Here is a 17,701-nt window from a genome sequence, read left to right as displayed (position 1 = left end):
CCTTCACAAAATGTGCTAAGAGACTTATGAAGAATTAAAATAAACTATATTTATTACTGATAACAACTTTGATAACTACCCATAATTTTGTATTAAACTGTTTCAACATTGGAATTACAATACAGACAGTATTTTTTTTGTGTTTCAGCAGCTTCAGAATATCTAGAGGGGTTTTATTTTGGAACTTTCAGTGAATGCTTAAAGTTGTACATTTGTTGACAGCCATAGATTAGGAGGTCGAATGATTAATTCTGTTAGCTCTTACCACTTGGAATCGAAATTCTGAATTTCTGGCACTAAGCAGTTAGTATTTGGCCATCCCTTATTCAGAGCACCAAATAGTTAACATGGATGTCAAATAAAACTCTACTTTATGTCACCCTTAAATCATCCTAACTCTTCCAGACAAAAGCAGATGGCATTTATGGGTGTAAGCCATTGGATTTGCAGTTGACTTTAATGAATCCCCCTTGATTCTTAATATCGTCAAGTATTTATGTTTTAAACAGGAGGTAGGAGTTCTGTGTTAAGACTCTTAATTTATTTGTATCCTATACTTAAAATGGTTTTTATGATTATCTCTTATTTCCTTTTTTGAAATAAATTGTTATGAAGAAATTTTTATAATCCATCTTGGAAAATTAGAAAGAGAAAAATGGCAGGGTATTTTGTTCTGTTTGCCATAATTTGGAACTCACACTTAAATATTTTGTAGTTTTACATTCCTTTTTAACCCATTCAGTGGAGAATGTCAGCTTTTCTCCCAAGTTGTATGTTAAATCTATTCTAATATGTACTTAACATGAAGTATAAACATGTAATAAACTTGGAAATAAAGTTTAGCTCTATTAGTGAAATGTTAAATTTGTGTGCTTCAAGTAATGCCATTTCCAGACCTACCTTTTTAAGGTATTCCTCCCATTCAAAGAGTGAGAGGGTGAGAGACAGGGAAGTGTCAGGATTGACTCCTATTTTCTGCCTTGCACAACTGTGTGAATGGTAGTGTCTCTTACTTAGAATGCTGGAGGGATACCAGATTAGGGAGAAAGAGCACAATTCCTGTGTTAAGATTTGAGATGCCTTTCAAGACATTTAAATGTAGCTATTAAGTAGGTAATTGGTGATACAGGTTTGAGGATGGAAAGTGTGGCTTTGATGTACAGGAGGTCAATGAACGCACATAGTAAAGGATACTTCTCCAGGGAGGGTATAGAGCAGGAGTTGGCAAACCCCAGGCCATAGGCTAAATCCAGCCTGCCATCTATTTTTGTAAATAATTTATTGAAACACAGCCACACCTATTCATTTAATTATTGTCTTTGGCTGCTTTCATGCTGCAGAATTGAGTAGTTGTAATAGAAAAATTATGGCTGCAAAGCCTAAAATAATTTACTGTCTGACCCGTTACAGGAAAAGTGCCAATCTCTGCTATAGAGTATAAAGGGGATCTAGGGCAAATTATGAGTAACTCTTGAAGGTTATGTAGCAGAGCATGGGCAGGCCAAGGAGACTCACAGGCATAGCTAAAGGGATGAAAGGACAAGCAAGAAAAGTCAAGTCACAAGGGCCAAAGGAAGGGTTTTTGAGCTCAGGTGTTGAATATTGCTGAGGGATGAAATAGAATGAAGAACTTAAACAGCTCCTGGATTTAGCCACCTAGAAATAATTGGTGCATTGGAGACATTCCCATCCAGATAGTAGAGGAGGCAGATTTCAGAAAGAAGCTCCCTTAAACAACTCCATGAATTTGGGATGTGTAAAGGAGAAGAGAATGGGGCAGCAGTGTCTTTCTTTCCCCCTCTAGCTATGGCTTTATCTTTGAAAAAGGTCCAGGAAAGAGGGAGGAGTTGGAAATAAGAGCAAAAAGGGTGAGGATTTGGGGTTCCAGAGAAGGTAGGGGCAGATAGGATGCACTGGTAGGAGATTGGCTTTAAATGGGAGGAGATGCTTCTGTTCCAAAAGAAAAGGATGGGTGCAGATGCATGCTTTGGTTTTCTCTGAAGCCAGAGGCCAGATTCCACTTGCAGGTGGTTTGCATTCATTTATGTTCACTCTAGAGAAAGGAAGCATCATACTTCAGTTGGTAACAGAATCCAATTAGAAACACAGTTATCCTGACCTGCTTTATTTATTTTTTAATTCTGTAATTGGCTACTGAGCTGTTAATTTCTTTGAGATAAACCAGGGAATGCATTTTGTAGTTTTTATTAAGGATTAACTATTGTGCTTACGAGCCCTCTTGATGAATTTGCTACAAGTTTAATTCTGATTAGGTCTTCCTGAATAGCCGGAGGTGTTCTACCAGATCTCTGAGCCTGGAAAAAAGACTCTTATCTTCAACCTCTTGTTTTCCAGTCCTTCTTCCTCCACCAACAAACATGTTCCTGTTTCTTGCACCCTTTAAAAAAGAAAAAGTAACTCCGCTCTAGTCTCATTTCTCCATTATATCAGACTTCTTTATTTATTGCCTCCCTTCCTGCACACTCATCTCCCATCAGGTTCTCACCCCTTACTAGACAAAACAGGGACCTGATTGCCCATTGAGTATATTATCTGAGGTGTCTTCTGCATTTGCCACTGCTAATAATTCATTCCTTGAAACTTCTTCCTTCTATAATGTTCTTGGGTCTTCTAATCTCTGTGACTGTCTCTGGGCTCTTCTTCATATAATTTTAAATGTTGGCACATCCCGTTTATCTCCATGTTCCTCAGATGGTCTCAGCTATGAGCAAAAGCCTCCGTGAATTTCTATCTCCAGCCCAGACTTCTGAATCTCTCTGCCTGCCTAGTTTACATTTCCTCTCTGACACCTACTCAAGTGCAACAAGATCAAGCTTACCATATTCTCCCCAAACTTACCAGATTTATTCTGATTCTCTACCTCATTTGGCAGTTCAACAGCTCCCCAAGTGCAACTTCCCTCTCCATTACCCCACACATTTAATCAATCACATAGTCCTGTTGACTTACCTACTAAGTAATGTTATAAATGTGTGTCTTCTTTCTAACTCCTGTTTGAGGCTCTCAAATCTCTTCCTGAAATACAGGTTGAGCATCCCAAATCCAAAATCTGAAATGCTCCAAAACCTGAAGTTTTTGAGTGCTGACGTGATGCTCAAGGGTAATGCTCATTCGAACATTTTGGATTTCAGATTTTCGCATTAGGGATGGTTAACCAGTAAGTATAATTCCAAAATCTGAAAAAAATCTAAAATCCACAACACTTCTGGTCCCAAGCTTTTTGTATAAGGGATAGTCAATCTGTAATATGAAAATTATCTAACTAGTTTTCCTATCTTCAATCCAGCCTCCCTCTACTCTGCTACCAGAATATTCTAACAAAATCTAATAGTGTCTGCCAGTCTCCTGCTTAAAGCATCTCAGTGTTCTCTTTAACCTACAGAATACTGCTCAGAATCCAGCCCAACCCACAAACCCTGATCTGCCCTTACATGTATAGCCTCATGTCTTCTCTTCATTTTCCGTGCCAGCGTCACTGGCTTGCTGTACCTTACATGCATGTACACGTACACTGTGCCATTTTCTCCATTTTTCTGCCTTTGTGTGTTCTGACCCCTGAGCTAGGAATGCCTTCGCTTTAGGAGATAACAGTTCCAAGGAGCCTTCAACAACTCATCTGCCATCCCCCGCTTACATGTCCTTCATCTGGCCTCTGTAGGCATTGAGTATTTCTAAAATAGCACTTATAGGTCTATATTTTATATGAAACATATTCATCTATATCTTCTGCTTCAGCACATAGTAGACATTCAAATGTCTGTTGAATAAATGAATAACTTTTCTGTAATACTAAAACCCTGAACATTTTAGTAAGTGTTAAGAAATGGAAAATTTTTTGAAATTTTTTAGTGTTTTTGTTTAAAGGTGGGTAACTTTTTCAAAGTATGTACACATACTACTGTCTTTTTTAAAATTCTTAAATTCATGTAGTGTAGTTAAGGTGTTTCATCAAAACATAGAAAGCTAAGGTATAAAGAAATTAAGTTATTTGCCTAAGGTTACCTTGTATGTAGTTTAGTAGTTCATAACTTTTCTTGGATCTTAGACCTCTGAGAACTTGATGAGAGCTATAGACCCTCTTCCCAGAAAAATTCTCATTTTGAGTAAACAAGTTTCCATATAATTTAAGGGGATTCATTCCACAGACTCCATATTAGAACAACTCCTCTAGTTAATTGTAGAACAGAAATTAGAATTCAGGGCTCTTTCTAGCAAATGTTCTTCCCTCTTTATTTGAACTTCTAGTGGTTCTCTTAGGAATTTTAAGGTTTTAATCACCTTAAATTGTGTTTGCAACCAGACAAAGTAAATAAAAATAATTCTACTCTCAGATTCTACAGACTTCACTTATGCAGATTCCAAAATTAGTGGCCATTTTAAATGCCTTTTTATAGGTGGAGAAACAAACAGGAAGTGAAATTAAGAAATCTGGCCATATGATGTGGGAAGATTAAGAAGAATGCAGGAATCTGTGCAAACCGTCGACACTAAACTTTTGACAAAAGCTTTCTCTATTTTTATAAATAGAAGATTCTGTATCCATAAACGTAAGAAGGCTAGGTAATTCTGACTCACCACCACCCCACAACCCCTACTGAAAACAACAAAAACTGATGGATATTTTTTCCCCCAAGTTTAAAAGTATTGAACTAACAGGACAGTAAGAAATTACCAGGTCAAAATACAAGGGAAAATGGGACCCTGAGGTAACCAAGCACTGAAGGTGCTTTTGCCCTGGGGCATTTACCAAACCTGGGGACTATGAGCTTCAGTTTTTGGGACCTGACAGGACATGATGAACAGAAATCAGAGACTCTCCTGTCATAAAGCAGGGCCCCCAAAGGGCTACACTTCAGGATGAGGATGATCCAGTAGTAATCTATCCCCACACCCCTAGGGAACTGCAAGAAAAGTTGCTTTAGCTCTGGGCAAACCAAGTTAAGAAACATCTAAGTTGTCATTGCAAGCTGCCTTTGCAGTCCAAATTCATATCCCCTACATATTGCAAAACCTCAAACTATAAATTTAGATTAAACTGGACCGGCAGAGTTCCCCAAATGCCTGACAGAAGTCAATACAAATTCTTTCTGAAAGGATACTTTCATCCTAAGCCTCAAAAAATTCCCAAAATAATTTTCTAAGAAAGTAAACAGCTTACAAAATAATCACATAGGAAACCAGACACCATGAATGTGTCTGCAGAAAAATTCGCAAAGGGTTCAGATACCGAAACTATGAAACACTATAAAATAACTGTTTAATATGGTCTTAAAAAATAAAACACACTTGAAGATATCTGTGGGAAATAGGAAATTTTTTTAATGGCCTTACAAATTAGAATTTGTGGGAATAAAATATACAGCAACTGGAATTAACAGATTAGACAGCTAGAGAGAGAAACAATGACTTGGAAGACAGGTGTGAAGGAATTACTCAGAATGTGACAAAAAACAAATGGAATGAAACTTAAGCAACATGAAAGGGTGAAAAAACCTAACATACGTAATCAGAGCTATAGAAGAAGAAGAAAGAGAAAATGGGTTAGAGGCTGTATTTTAAGAGATAAGGGCTCAGGATTTACCTGAACTGATGAGAAGCAACAATCTAAAGATTAACACTCAATGAGTCACAAACAAGATAAATTAAATCCACACCACTGAATGCATCCCAAGCAAGATAAATTAAATCCACACCCAGACACATTATAGGGAAACTGCAAATCAAGAGTAACAAAGAAAATATCCTAAATGTATCCAGAGGAAAAAAAGACTAGTCTAAGGAAAGAGATTGACTGCTGAACTCTCAGCAGCGACAATGGAAGCCAGAAGACCAGAAAGAACTGTCAACATAGAACCCTGTTCCCACCAAAACTTTTTTAAGAATGAGATAAAGACATTTCAGACCACCAAAAACTGAAGGTTTGGCACTAGCATAGCATCACCAAAGGAAAGTAAAGGATGAAGGAATGAAGTGCAATAAAAAAGTAAGGATATGAGGGTAAAGTAAACATCGACTATACAAAACAATAGTAATGATGTCTTACGAATTTAAATTAAACAATATTTAAAATATACAAGTATGGCATGGAACAGGATAAATGGAATTGAAAGTGTTCTAAGGCACTTAAATTGCCAGAAGTAAGTTAAAATTAATGATTAGTTTTAGTCTATAATAAGTATATATGTTGAATTAAAAGGCATAGAAATGAAATATGTTATTTCAAACTAACAGGGAAATGATTGGTTAAAATTTTTCAAAAGAAATGAGAAAAAATAGGTGGGGCAAATAGCAAAAAACGTAAGATTAATGATACATATATCCTACACACACATAAAATCAGTTAAAAGATAGAATTTTTTAAAGCTACTTGCTACATACAAGAGACACATCTAAAACAAGACACAAAGAGGTTGAAAATATTTTTCAATATTTTAAAAAAATAATGACTGTCATTTTCCCTCTAATCAGATGTTTGCTCAGGGTTTCTGAGCAAGTTAGGCTGAAATGGCACATTGTATCATTGGGCTCCAGAATAGTGTGCCAACAAAGTGTGCTCAAAAGGAACAGAGCATTCCAGCGCCGTGCCAGCGCCCTGGCTTTATTTACCAAGCTTTTGGAATAATATGTGCCTCAGGCAAAGAGCTCTCTCAGTCTGCCCTCAGATTGTGATAATGTGCATTCAGAAGCCACACTGAAAAACGTCAAAGGACAGTTCAGCGCATGAAAATACGCAGTCTGAGAAATAGTGCCTACTGTTGATTATTTTTCTGGACCTTCTTGCTTCCAGTTTGTATATTTTTTATATCCTTCCCTTGTGTCTTTTATCAGGGGTTGGGTGCATTACCCTTTGTATCAGTGGGCGGAGGAGGGATGGGGAGGGCCAGAATTACCTGTGAGGCTTTTCTGAACTCCATACATTTACTCCTAAAGTCTGACACATGCCAGGACACGACAGTGGAAAGGGCCTGTGTGGCTTAGATAAACCGCCAGACAAGAACACCTATCATCTGTCGAGAACCGCTGCTCTATATAAACCACTACCCAAATATCGAGGGAGGACTTCATCCCTAAATACTTTATAAACCATACATCCTCCCCATTTGAAGCTTTTCATCAGTAGTGTTCTCCGTTCTGCTTAGAGAGCAAGGCACAGTGAAGGATGGCCAAGAATGGTTCAGTGAGGTTTATACAACGTGTCATCACCCTCGCCTGCTGGAGGAAGGAAAGGTCACTGTATTTTTCCCGCAGGGAGCAAAGCGAAGGACTTAGCCCTGGGAAAAGGACACGTCGTATATCATTTCCAAGCTCTGCAAATCTGTTAACCTGTCCAAGCAGGTCCCTTCCTCTCCTCTTCACGTACGATAACCTCGAAAACCAAGCCTCTAAGGAGGTTTCTATCACCGATTTCCACGTACAAAAAGTTCTAGGTATATAATTTTTCTGTGTTATCTATATTCTCTACAATGTGCAAATATTACTTTAATTATCAAGAAATAACAAGCATTTTTGATGAACAAAATCACAAGTGCTGGTCTCATAAAGTAAGTCAGACCTGGGGTGCCCAGGACTCCTGGGGAATAAGGAGTTTTCCAATCCTGGAGCAGGTGAGGAGAGCTTTCTGCTCTCGAGGGCCACTGGCCACTGAAAACACAGGGCCACAGAACCAGAAAGCAACTGGATGTAGCATTTCTGTGTGTGAGTATACATGTATATTGTGAGTGTGTTTGCGTGTGTGTCTAAGTGTGTGTGTGTGGAGAGAGAATGTGAGAAATACCTCATTCCCTCTCAAGTAGTTTTGAAACTAGGAGCAGAGAACAAAACCGTTTATGTACCACAGTAGTTAAAAAGCATTTTTCAGCCCCATGTTATGCCCAGCGACACTTTAAATCTTGATAGGCAAAAAATTTAACTCATCGGATAAAACCATTACTTTGGCAGGTCCTCATCTGTTTCCACCACTAGATAATACGGTCTAAGAGGGTGGGAAAAATGTCTGGCCTGTGTAACTATGTATTCCTAGAGCCTGGCACATGGCAGACACTGGACAATTATATGTCACATGAAGGAAGTTTCATAATCTACAAGTCTCACTTCTGCCTCATGCCCCTCCTTGCCAAGCCACGTCGTGTTCTCCGCCCGCTTCCCTACTCCGGCCCCAGCCATTGCATCCAGCCGAGCGCCGGTGCTTTTTAAGGCAAAATCAACCGGTGGGAACTGATCAGCCATCCAAGTGGCCCTCGGTCATCTGCATCTTGTGGGGAATTCTGGACTAGCAATTCCATCTGCTTTGCCCAGAAAAGATCAAATTCGATTATTCTCCAACAGACCTCCAAAACTACTACAAGCAGCATGAAGCTCTCCTCAGGAATTTACTGCTCAGAAGGCCCGAATTTCCAGTGAAGTCAGAACTCCCTGAACAAAATCTCATATCCTCAAGACTATAATTTTTGTTTGTTTTTACTTTTTTGACCACAAACCTCAGTAAGAAACACGTTTCACATTGCAACGCAGTGCACACACACATTACTGAGGGTCTCACTTTGTGCAAGTCACTCTGATCCTACCAAATGTGTTCTCTGTGGTCCTATTCTACCTTATTCTGTTCTATTCTTTTTTTTTTTTTAATACTGGTTTGAGCTCACAAAACTGATTTCTTGAACCACTAATGGTTGTGACCTGTAGTCGAAAAACCCTAAAAAAAACTAAACTGACCCAGAACAGAATCAGCCACCTTGGTCTCTTATTCATAAGATCATAGCTCTCAGGAAGCCCCAAGCGAAGATGGATCCTAAGCCAACCTTAAAGGCTCCAACTATAATCAGATGAGTTCGGAATGTAGTGAATAAACTGACCTACTCGTTGTGTCATTTCCTAAGTAAAGAAAGACAGATTGGAAGGGAAAGAAATTAACATCTGTGCTTGCCAACTCTGCTAGGTAGGCAGGCTAGGCACTGTACCTGAATGGCCTCCCTTCACCCCTCGGCAATTCTCCATGGTAGGCATCATCCCCACTCCATAGGTGAAAAAACCGATGAGCACAGATATAAAGGAGCATGCCCACGGCCACGCAGCTGGTAAGGAACAGTGAGATTTCCAGCCAGGACTGTCCCGCTCCGTAGTCCACCAGGCTCATCCTCCTGATGTGTGGCACCAGCCATGTGGGAAAGAGAGCTCCCCTCTTACCCTCCTCCCTTGTGTCTGTCCACATACAGCGTCTCACTCCACATCTGGCTTCCTAGTCCCTTCTTCCAGGAAGACCCCTCCAAGAAGCCATGAACTTCTAGACATGCAGTCAGTGCTTTATTTTTCCACAAGGTTTTGCAGTGCTTGGTTATTGTGCGTGCAGTACGTGCACGGTTTGTGTGTGTGTGTGTGAGAGTGTATGTGTGTCTATTGCTTTTCTGCTGCCAAAATCACACGCAGGCTTTCAGTAAATAAGCGCTTTCAGTTCTTAGAGCTGTACGTCACGCTCCACGATTCCCTTTTCTGGTGCCTCATCTGACCCAGCCACTTGGGAATGACTAGCTAGAGCACTTCCAGCTATTTTTAGCCCCTTCAGCCACTGACCTAGACTGTGCTGAGGAAGTAGTAGGAGCTGGGAAGGGCCGTATCGGCCTTGTCCAGACCACTTCTCAGGGGACTGACTGCCTGCAGCTTTGGGGCAAGGGCTGAAAATAAGAAATCACGACGTGGGCAGAGCTTTCCAGGTGGGGAAACAAAGAGCAGATGGCTACCCTCACCAGCAGTGGAGACTGCCACTGTGGCCATCTGAGATTGTGCGAGAGAAGAGAGCAAAGGACACAGAGGAAGGTCAGGGCGCCTGAACAAGTCTGCAGCCAACTCCTAAGAGCAAAACCACCCATAAGCCATGGCCCTCCCACTCGAGCTTCCTTCAGGGTCTTCTGCTGGACTGAATACCTAGGAACTGGGAGGAACTCGCTCAGGCCATGCACTTGGAGAGTAGTCTACACGCACACCCTGGTAAAGGGGGCAGCCGCATAGACACAAGACAGATTCCTTTGGCTGGAATGGGTCCTTCAGACTAGAACACTCTGTAACTGCCCAGGAGCCAATTCAGCATATAGCCTGATCCGATCTCACTTTCAAGATTTTCCTATATTGATTGGCTTAGTGGCATGTAGAAAAATCGTAGATACATAGAGATAAGTGGAATGTATATGTGGATGTGTGAAATATCTAGAGAGAGAGATGAAAAGATCATACTTGACAGTTTCCCTCTAAGAAACTCACAGACGACTGATGTCTGATCAGACGGCTCAGCTTGATCAGATCAAATCGTCTGAGTCAGGGACACCCCTCTCAGAACTAATAATACTCAGAGAAAAACTGCCACTTAGTTCTTCCATTTGTATGAATTCACACCTCTGCTCAAAGGGGCACCAGCCAAAAAAAATAATAATAATAATGACTTTTTCAGACCATTTAAACCAGTATTTGACTCAATTTAAGTAGGCTAGAAGGAACTAGTTTCTCTGCCTTGTTCTGTTTTTCAGAGTAATATGAGGAAAAAAAATCATAGTTTTACAGTTTATCCCAACTATAGTCCATGGTTCCTTTTTTGTTTTCTCAGCTCATTACAGATCTAAAGATTGATATGATGATGTTCAGAGCTAACTCCTTTTCAAAACTTTTTGACATTTAAGTCACACATCTATCTATGAGCACATTACTTCATAAGCAGTAATAGCATCTATTCCAAATGATTTTTAGCATTATTAATGAGCTGGTTAATTCCTGTGACAAAATATCAGAAGTTAGAAGGGGTTCAGTTTTACCTTATTCCAAATGAAATCCAAATTTCTTTTCTTTCTTTTTTTTTTTCTTTTTTTGAGACAGGGTCTTGCTCTGTCAACCAGGCTAGAGTATAATGGCACAATCATAGCTCACTCTAACTCCTGAGTTCAAGCGATCCTCCTGCCTCAGCCTCCCAAGTAGCTGGGACGACAGGCATGCACCACCACGCCCGGCTAATTTTTTAATTTTTTGTAGAGATGGGGATCTTGCTATATTGCCCAGGCTGGTCTTGAACTCCTGGCCTCAAGGATCCTCCTGCCTCAGCCTTCCAAGTGGCTGGAATTAATGAGCCACTCCACGCAGCCTCATTGTTTATATTTATTCACACCTAAAACAATAATTTTTAATATAATCAAACATCCAGTCGATGTGCAAATTTCCTTGATTTTCTCATTTTTAAAAGTCTATTGGAATCAGCATTTAAAGAAGGGTTATAAATTCCAATTAGCTGATATGTCTCTTAAATCTATTTTAATCTATCTATAGGGTTTCCCTCCCCCTCATCTCCTTTTTTCCCCTTTCATTGCATCTATTTTGTTGAATGAACTGTCTCCTTTGTCCTGGAGACTTTCCTACAGTCTGGAGTTTGCTGGTTGTCTCCCTGTGGTTGTTTAATATGTTCCTCAGTCCTGTATATTTCCTGTAAGCAGTGGTTAAATTTAGGGGCTTGATCAAATTCGAGTTTAATATTTTTGGTAATACTCCTTTACTGGGGGATCTGCTCAATTCCAAAAAGAGGTACATGCTGTCTGGCTGTCTATTCTTGTGATGGTGGGAGACATTTATGATCTCTGCCTAGATCATTAATTCATTTGGAGTTAAAAATGCTGATATCTAATTCCATTATTCACTTATTATTTACTGTCTGGGACACATCCATAAAAGAATCCTTCTCTCACCAACTATTTGATTTCCCTGAAGTACACATCATCTAAGAGAAGCACAAAAAAATACCTTCATCTTTCCATTTACCAGTTTTCAAAATGACTAGCTGGTTCCCTAGAATCCTCCAAAGTTAACCAGTGAGGTGTGTTTTCTTTTTTGTTTTTTTTACTATCGTTATCATTATAAACTCAAGGACTTTCAGCAGATGCTTTTGATGTCCAGCCCTGTGTCCCCTGTGCTCACCTCCAACCTCACCTGCATTTATGTTGGATGGTAATGATGCATACCAACAGCTTCTCCTATCACCCTTCTTTCGCTAGTTTGAGAGCTTTCTCCAGGGCCATAGGAGCTTGCTCAGCCCACCGATGAGGCAGCCCAGAAATGACAGAGATTTAATGCATCAAAAGACAACCTTTAACTAGTAAGGAGCAGCTTCCCCTTCCCTTGACAGGACAATTCTTAGAGACATTATATAATTCAGGTGAGGGTCCTGAAGTCACTGATGCACACGTTTGAGCCACTGTTTCCCCGTTCCCTCTTTCCGCACTCTCTAACTTGTGTTTCCTGGGATCACCTCTCAATAAACTACCTATATTCAATTCTTTGTCTTATGGTCTGCTTTTGGGAAGCACCCAAATTGAGATGCATTTAAGTATATTTAATAATTTTGATCTATTGCAATTATTATCCTTATAGACACTCAAATAATCCCATGTTTGGTCAACTGGAATCTATTCAAGTGACTTCTGAGTCCTTTTGATGTGACACTGCTTGGTTTTGATGATTTCCTTTCTTTCTGATAAGATGTTTCAGTCTCACCTTGTATATTTTCCTCCCCAAACCTAGGATCAACCATTTCTCCAAAAAGCCTTTTGAAAGGACAGCCTTGCCAACAAAATAACAGAAAAAATTATCTAACCCACAGTCTCTCAGTAATGGCTAAGTTCAATCACGTGAGCTCTCTGGCTAATTGGCATCCTGCAAGGTTTTGTTTTCACAACATCTGAAAAGAGCTGAGCAGACAGAAAGGAAATGTAAATCCTTTCCTTTTACATTCACCAGACCTATAGATTGAACTGCTTTTAAGAATTTGCTTAATAGCCTTGAAGGGTTCCTGAGCAGACAGCAGGGGTGCAAGCTTCAGGCCTCAGTTCCTGCCCAAAACCATATCTCAAGGGTGAGGTCACCCAGATCACATCCCCAGCGATAAGTCTGTCTCCAAGCAAAAGGAAAAGGGGAGGGGAGAAGCCAACTCTTTTACATCTCACAACCGCTTCTGTTATCAGCCTGCCACTAAAAAAAAAAAAAAAGAGAGAGAAAGAGAGAGAGAGAGAGAGAAGCAGCAGATGCCGCAGTTTCATAGCTGTACCGTGCTAATTGGGATGCAGCCACAAATCTTCTTCACTCCCTTTACAACCCCTAACAAAAAGCCTGAGTAGCCCGTTTTCTAGGCTGGCATTCTCTCTCTCTTTCACTTGCACTCTTTTTCTGTCTGGAAAAAGTGAAATAAACTTTTCTTTCTTTCTATCCTAATCTTTGTTTGGAGACATCTTTCTCAAAACCCGTGTTCACTAGCTCACACTCTAACACCTTTGTTTTTGTTTATTTCTTTAGGTGGAAAATAGTATTTAGAGACCACAATCTTGGCACAAGGGGTGCTTATTGCTGTTGGTCATTGTTCCCAGGCCTTTTCAGTAGACAGATTAGGAAACTTTCCTGTTTCTTTGCATGTCTTTCAATTTTTTGTTTATAAATAGACATTTTAAATAATATAATGGGACAAATCTGGAAATCAGATTCTCTGCTGTGAGGGTTTGCTGTTGTTGTTGCTGTTTATTGTTGTTGCTGTTGTGTGCTTATTTAGTGATTTTTCAGGACAATTCTGTAAGTTCTGTATTTCTTGTTCTGTGTAGCCACTGAAGTCTCGCTTATTTCACTTAGTGGTCAGCTAATGACCGGACAGAGATTTCTTCATGCCTGAACCAATTAGTCACCTAACCTTTGCTGACAACTCTATGTGTGTGTTCCAGCAGCATTTACAACCATAACTATGTTTTTAAAATGTTATGATTTATTCCTGCATTGTTATGTTGTATCATTAATGTAAACGAACATGTTTGTAGGTATATCTTTTGGTATTTAGAAAGGTTTATATTTGTGTTCTAACCATAACCTTTATGCTAATATTTTTACTTAATATTTTTACAGCTCTCATTTTTTGCTGTTATCTATTGGTTTCCACCATGAGCAATACTGCAATTAGCTAGTAATCTCTTCTTTCCCCTCCTTTCTTCTTCCTCAGCATCTAAATTGAAGTAATAATGTTTTATTCCCAGTTAATACCTATAAGGCAATCAGTGAGCTCAATCTGTTGTTCATATACTCACCCTATTCTTCCCCCAGCTTTTGATAGTTGCCCTTTATTATACTGTCAGAACTCATAGCCATTACACACCATATTTACACGTACTTTTATAATCTTCATTTGGATTTAGTTCTACAGACAAATAGATATTTAATGCTTATCCCTAGTCTTTATGTCAACGTCTATCTAGTCCTTTTGTTGTCTGAAAGTTGCTCTTTAGTCGGATCCTCAGGAAGGTTTTTGAAATAATATTTCCTGAATTCTTGCATCTTCAAAATAAATTTGCCTGACGCCTTCATAATTGAATGTCAGTTTGATTAGACATAAAGTCTTTGGTTCACATTTTATTTTCTCTCCTGGCATAAATCATTGTTGTCAAAAAACAAGAAAATTGATGGTAATTTAATTTTCTTTCTCTAAGAAGTATCTTGGTCTTTTTGTCTGAATATCCAAAAGGTTTTTTCATTAAATTCCAGTAATTTTTACAATAGTACTCCTCAGTGAAGTCTGTTCTGAGTCATTTTCCCCCAGATACACAATATATCCTTTCAAGATGTCAATTTGAGGTTTATTTTTTAAGATAAGTTTTCTCAAATTATAGTATTCAGCATTTACTCTTTTCCATTGATTGAATTTTTTGCAGGAACTTCTGTTATACATATGTTTGAACTTCTTTGCATATCTTTTTAAGCTTATTTTCTCTCAAATCCTGTTTCTTCATTTCTTTTTGATTTTTAAAATTTTCCTCCATTTAATTCCCTTTAAAAAATAAATATGTGTTTATTTTCTCTTGTATTCCATATAGTTTAGTCTTAATTTCTGAAGTGATTTTTAAAATTTCTCATTCTTTTCTGAGGTAGTTTTGTTTCCTCTATTTTCAAATATTTCTTTTTTTCAAACACATAATTTCTAAGTTGTTCTTTCATAGCTTTTATCACTTTCTTGTCTTATTTTAACTTGTTTTAAAATATTGGGTTACGGTTTCCATCTCTTTTGTGAGCATTTCCTTTTTATGTGCTCTCGTTGTCTGAAGGAATGTTATTCTGCTCTTTATTACATCTTTTTCTCAGAAGAACTTTGTGTGGACTTTGACTGTGATCTTTTTCCTGTTGCTCACGTTTAAGTAAAACGAATTTTCCTTGTCCTTTTACCAAGGATGGATGGCCCAGAATAGCTTTTCCAGCTTCATATCTCTAGCGCTTCTTCTGTTTTGTTGTTTTGTGATGAGAAATATGGCCTTCGGACTGTCTAAAATACGCCCCTATGAACCCTCGCCTGTTTTCTTCCTCCCCCTTCCTTTGTCCCTATTGTCCTTTTCTGCTCAATGTCTGTTCTGCTCCCAGCACTATTTTCTCAATGTGGTACTAACAACGTTTAGTAAGAGAAGAAGAACATGCAGCAGAGAAAGCGTGTAGCTCATAAAGCCTAAAATATTTACTAGCTGGCCCTTTACAGAAAAGTTTGCCAGCCCTGGTCCTACAGGCAACTCCACCTTTTCTCTGGAGAGCTCCTCCCTGCCTCACGTGGTCTGGGTGGTGCTGTCAGTCTCCGGGGACCATCACTGGCAGTGTGATGTGACCCAAGCAGGGCATAATAAATGGAGCTTTTCTTGCAGTGATATACAAATATTAGGAGACAGGTTTTTCTATTGTGATTGCTTAGCTGTGAGTTGTGAATCCCAGACTGCTGGTGGCCACTTCACTTGGCCATGTGGAGGGAGCCTATTTGCTATGGGAGAAAAGGGAGCTCAGGTTATGAAGGAAGTTGGGGTGATTAATGAAACCTCTAAATCTACCTGAAGCACCTGCATCCTTGGACTTTGCAACTACATGAGCCAACAAATTCATTTTCTGCTTGAGCTAGTTTGAGGTGGATTCTGATATTGCAACCTAAAAGTTCCAGACTAACACACTTGTATACATGAAAACGTGCACGCCCATTAAAAGGATTTTTCTCAAATTATTCCCTACTAATGCATTTTTTTTAACTACAAGAGGATTAAAGACTAAGAAAAGACATAAAAACTTTACAAGGGATGTAAGAGGAATTACTTTGCCTTTGAATAACAAAATAAATTAACTAAAATTTTTAATATTTAAATGTTTAAAAACCATTCACTAAATAAGTTTGGCTTGTGGTTTATAAATAAAATGAAGGCAGGTAATTGGGTTAGTGAGAGAAAATAGCATCACATTTCAATGGGCCAGTGCTGGTAGAGTTTGAATTAGGAAATATAAGTTATTGTTGTAGTGGAGTGGCACCTGTCAGGGTCACCAGTGGAGCCTTCTCAAAAACCAGATTATGAAAGGCCACACCAAGGACCTAATGGTCACCCTCATAAATCAATAATCTTGAGAACTACTACTTTAATATGGTTCCTTAACCTTTAAAAAATTATGTGTATTTTATATTTTGCTTAATTTGAGGCATTTTTAAATAATGAAAATTTGAAGTTCTTATTTCTGTTATCTCTAAATAAACATTCACACCACCACCAGATGGTTTCACCAATACTACAAAATAATTTCTCAGTTGATTATACCTAGGGGTAGCAAGGACCCGGGGTAGTCTTGTAGCTGTTTTAGACCAAGGTCAGATCCAAGACAAAAAGCAACAATGGCTAGGACATCAGAAAGGCACCCAAGCAAACATTTGAGCTTTATTAAGATGTTTTATGATAATATCAGAGCAACAATCACTTTATCTTGAATAAGAGAGTGAACAGAAATCTGACCCAGATAAGTGATTTAGGATTGGCTTTAATTAGCTCCTGATGTGATTCTCTGGATACTAAAACCACTTGTGCGTAAGCTCCACAGATGCCAGGCCCTCAGGCTTCTGAAAGCACCCTCCTTTCTCTCTTCATTGGAGTGCATGGAAGGACCCCAAGCGCTCTCTTAGACCAAAGCAGGGCACCAGGAAGCCCAGGATGGCGAGAAACTCACCTTGCAAACTGAGGGTGGCATGGGCGCTCTGTGCATCTGTGGAAAGGGTCCGACCGACCAGTGTTGGTCAGTGTTGCCCAGTGGGAGCCTCAGGGCCCAGGTCCACATCCATGAAGGAGGGCCTACCTTTGGTCTCCCAACAATTCCACCGGCGATTTGCCCACACAGAGTTCTTTTGTTCTATTTCATGCTGGAAGAGAGATGTGTGAGACAGAGAGTAGGCCAGGAGGGAACAAACCCCTAGCATTTTATTTTCTTGTGATTGTTTACAAAAGAACAATCACAGTCCGGAAAGAGAACCTCCTTCCAGGGCCCTTAATAATGGTAGCAGCAACAGGAGCGGCAGTAGTAACAGGTGGCAAACCACCGTCACAAACACTGTCCCATTTGCTCTCACAGCAATCCCAATGGGGAACACAGGGCAAGTACTATGGTCTTCATTCTGTGAATGGACAGAGATTCTGAAAAGCCAAGCTAGCAACTGAGAGAGAAGGCACTTGAAATTCAAGTCTTTCAGTTATAACTCAATTCAAGGATGTGGAATCCAATATTCAAAGAGCCTATAATCACCTTCCCAAGATATCTCCACTAGGTAGTTGCAGACCCTGAAGTTGACTGGCTAACTAACCAGTGGCACCAGAGAGATCTGTCCCTCGATGTTAATAGGAGC

Source organism: Propithecus coquereli, unplaced genomic scaffold, assembly GCF_000956105.1.
Source record: "Propithecus coquereli isolate 6110/MARCELLA unplaced genomic scaffold, Pcoq_1.0 Scaffold32, whole genome shotgun sequence".
NCBI lineage: Eukaryota > Metazoa > Chordata > Mammalia > Primates > Indriidae > Propithecus > Propithecus coquereli.
Note: the sequence above shows the minus strand (reverse complement) of the source record.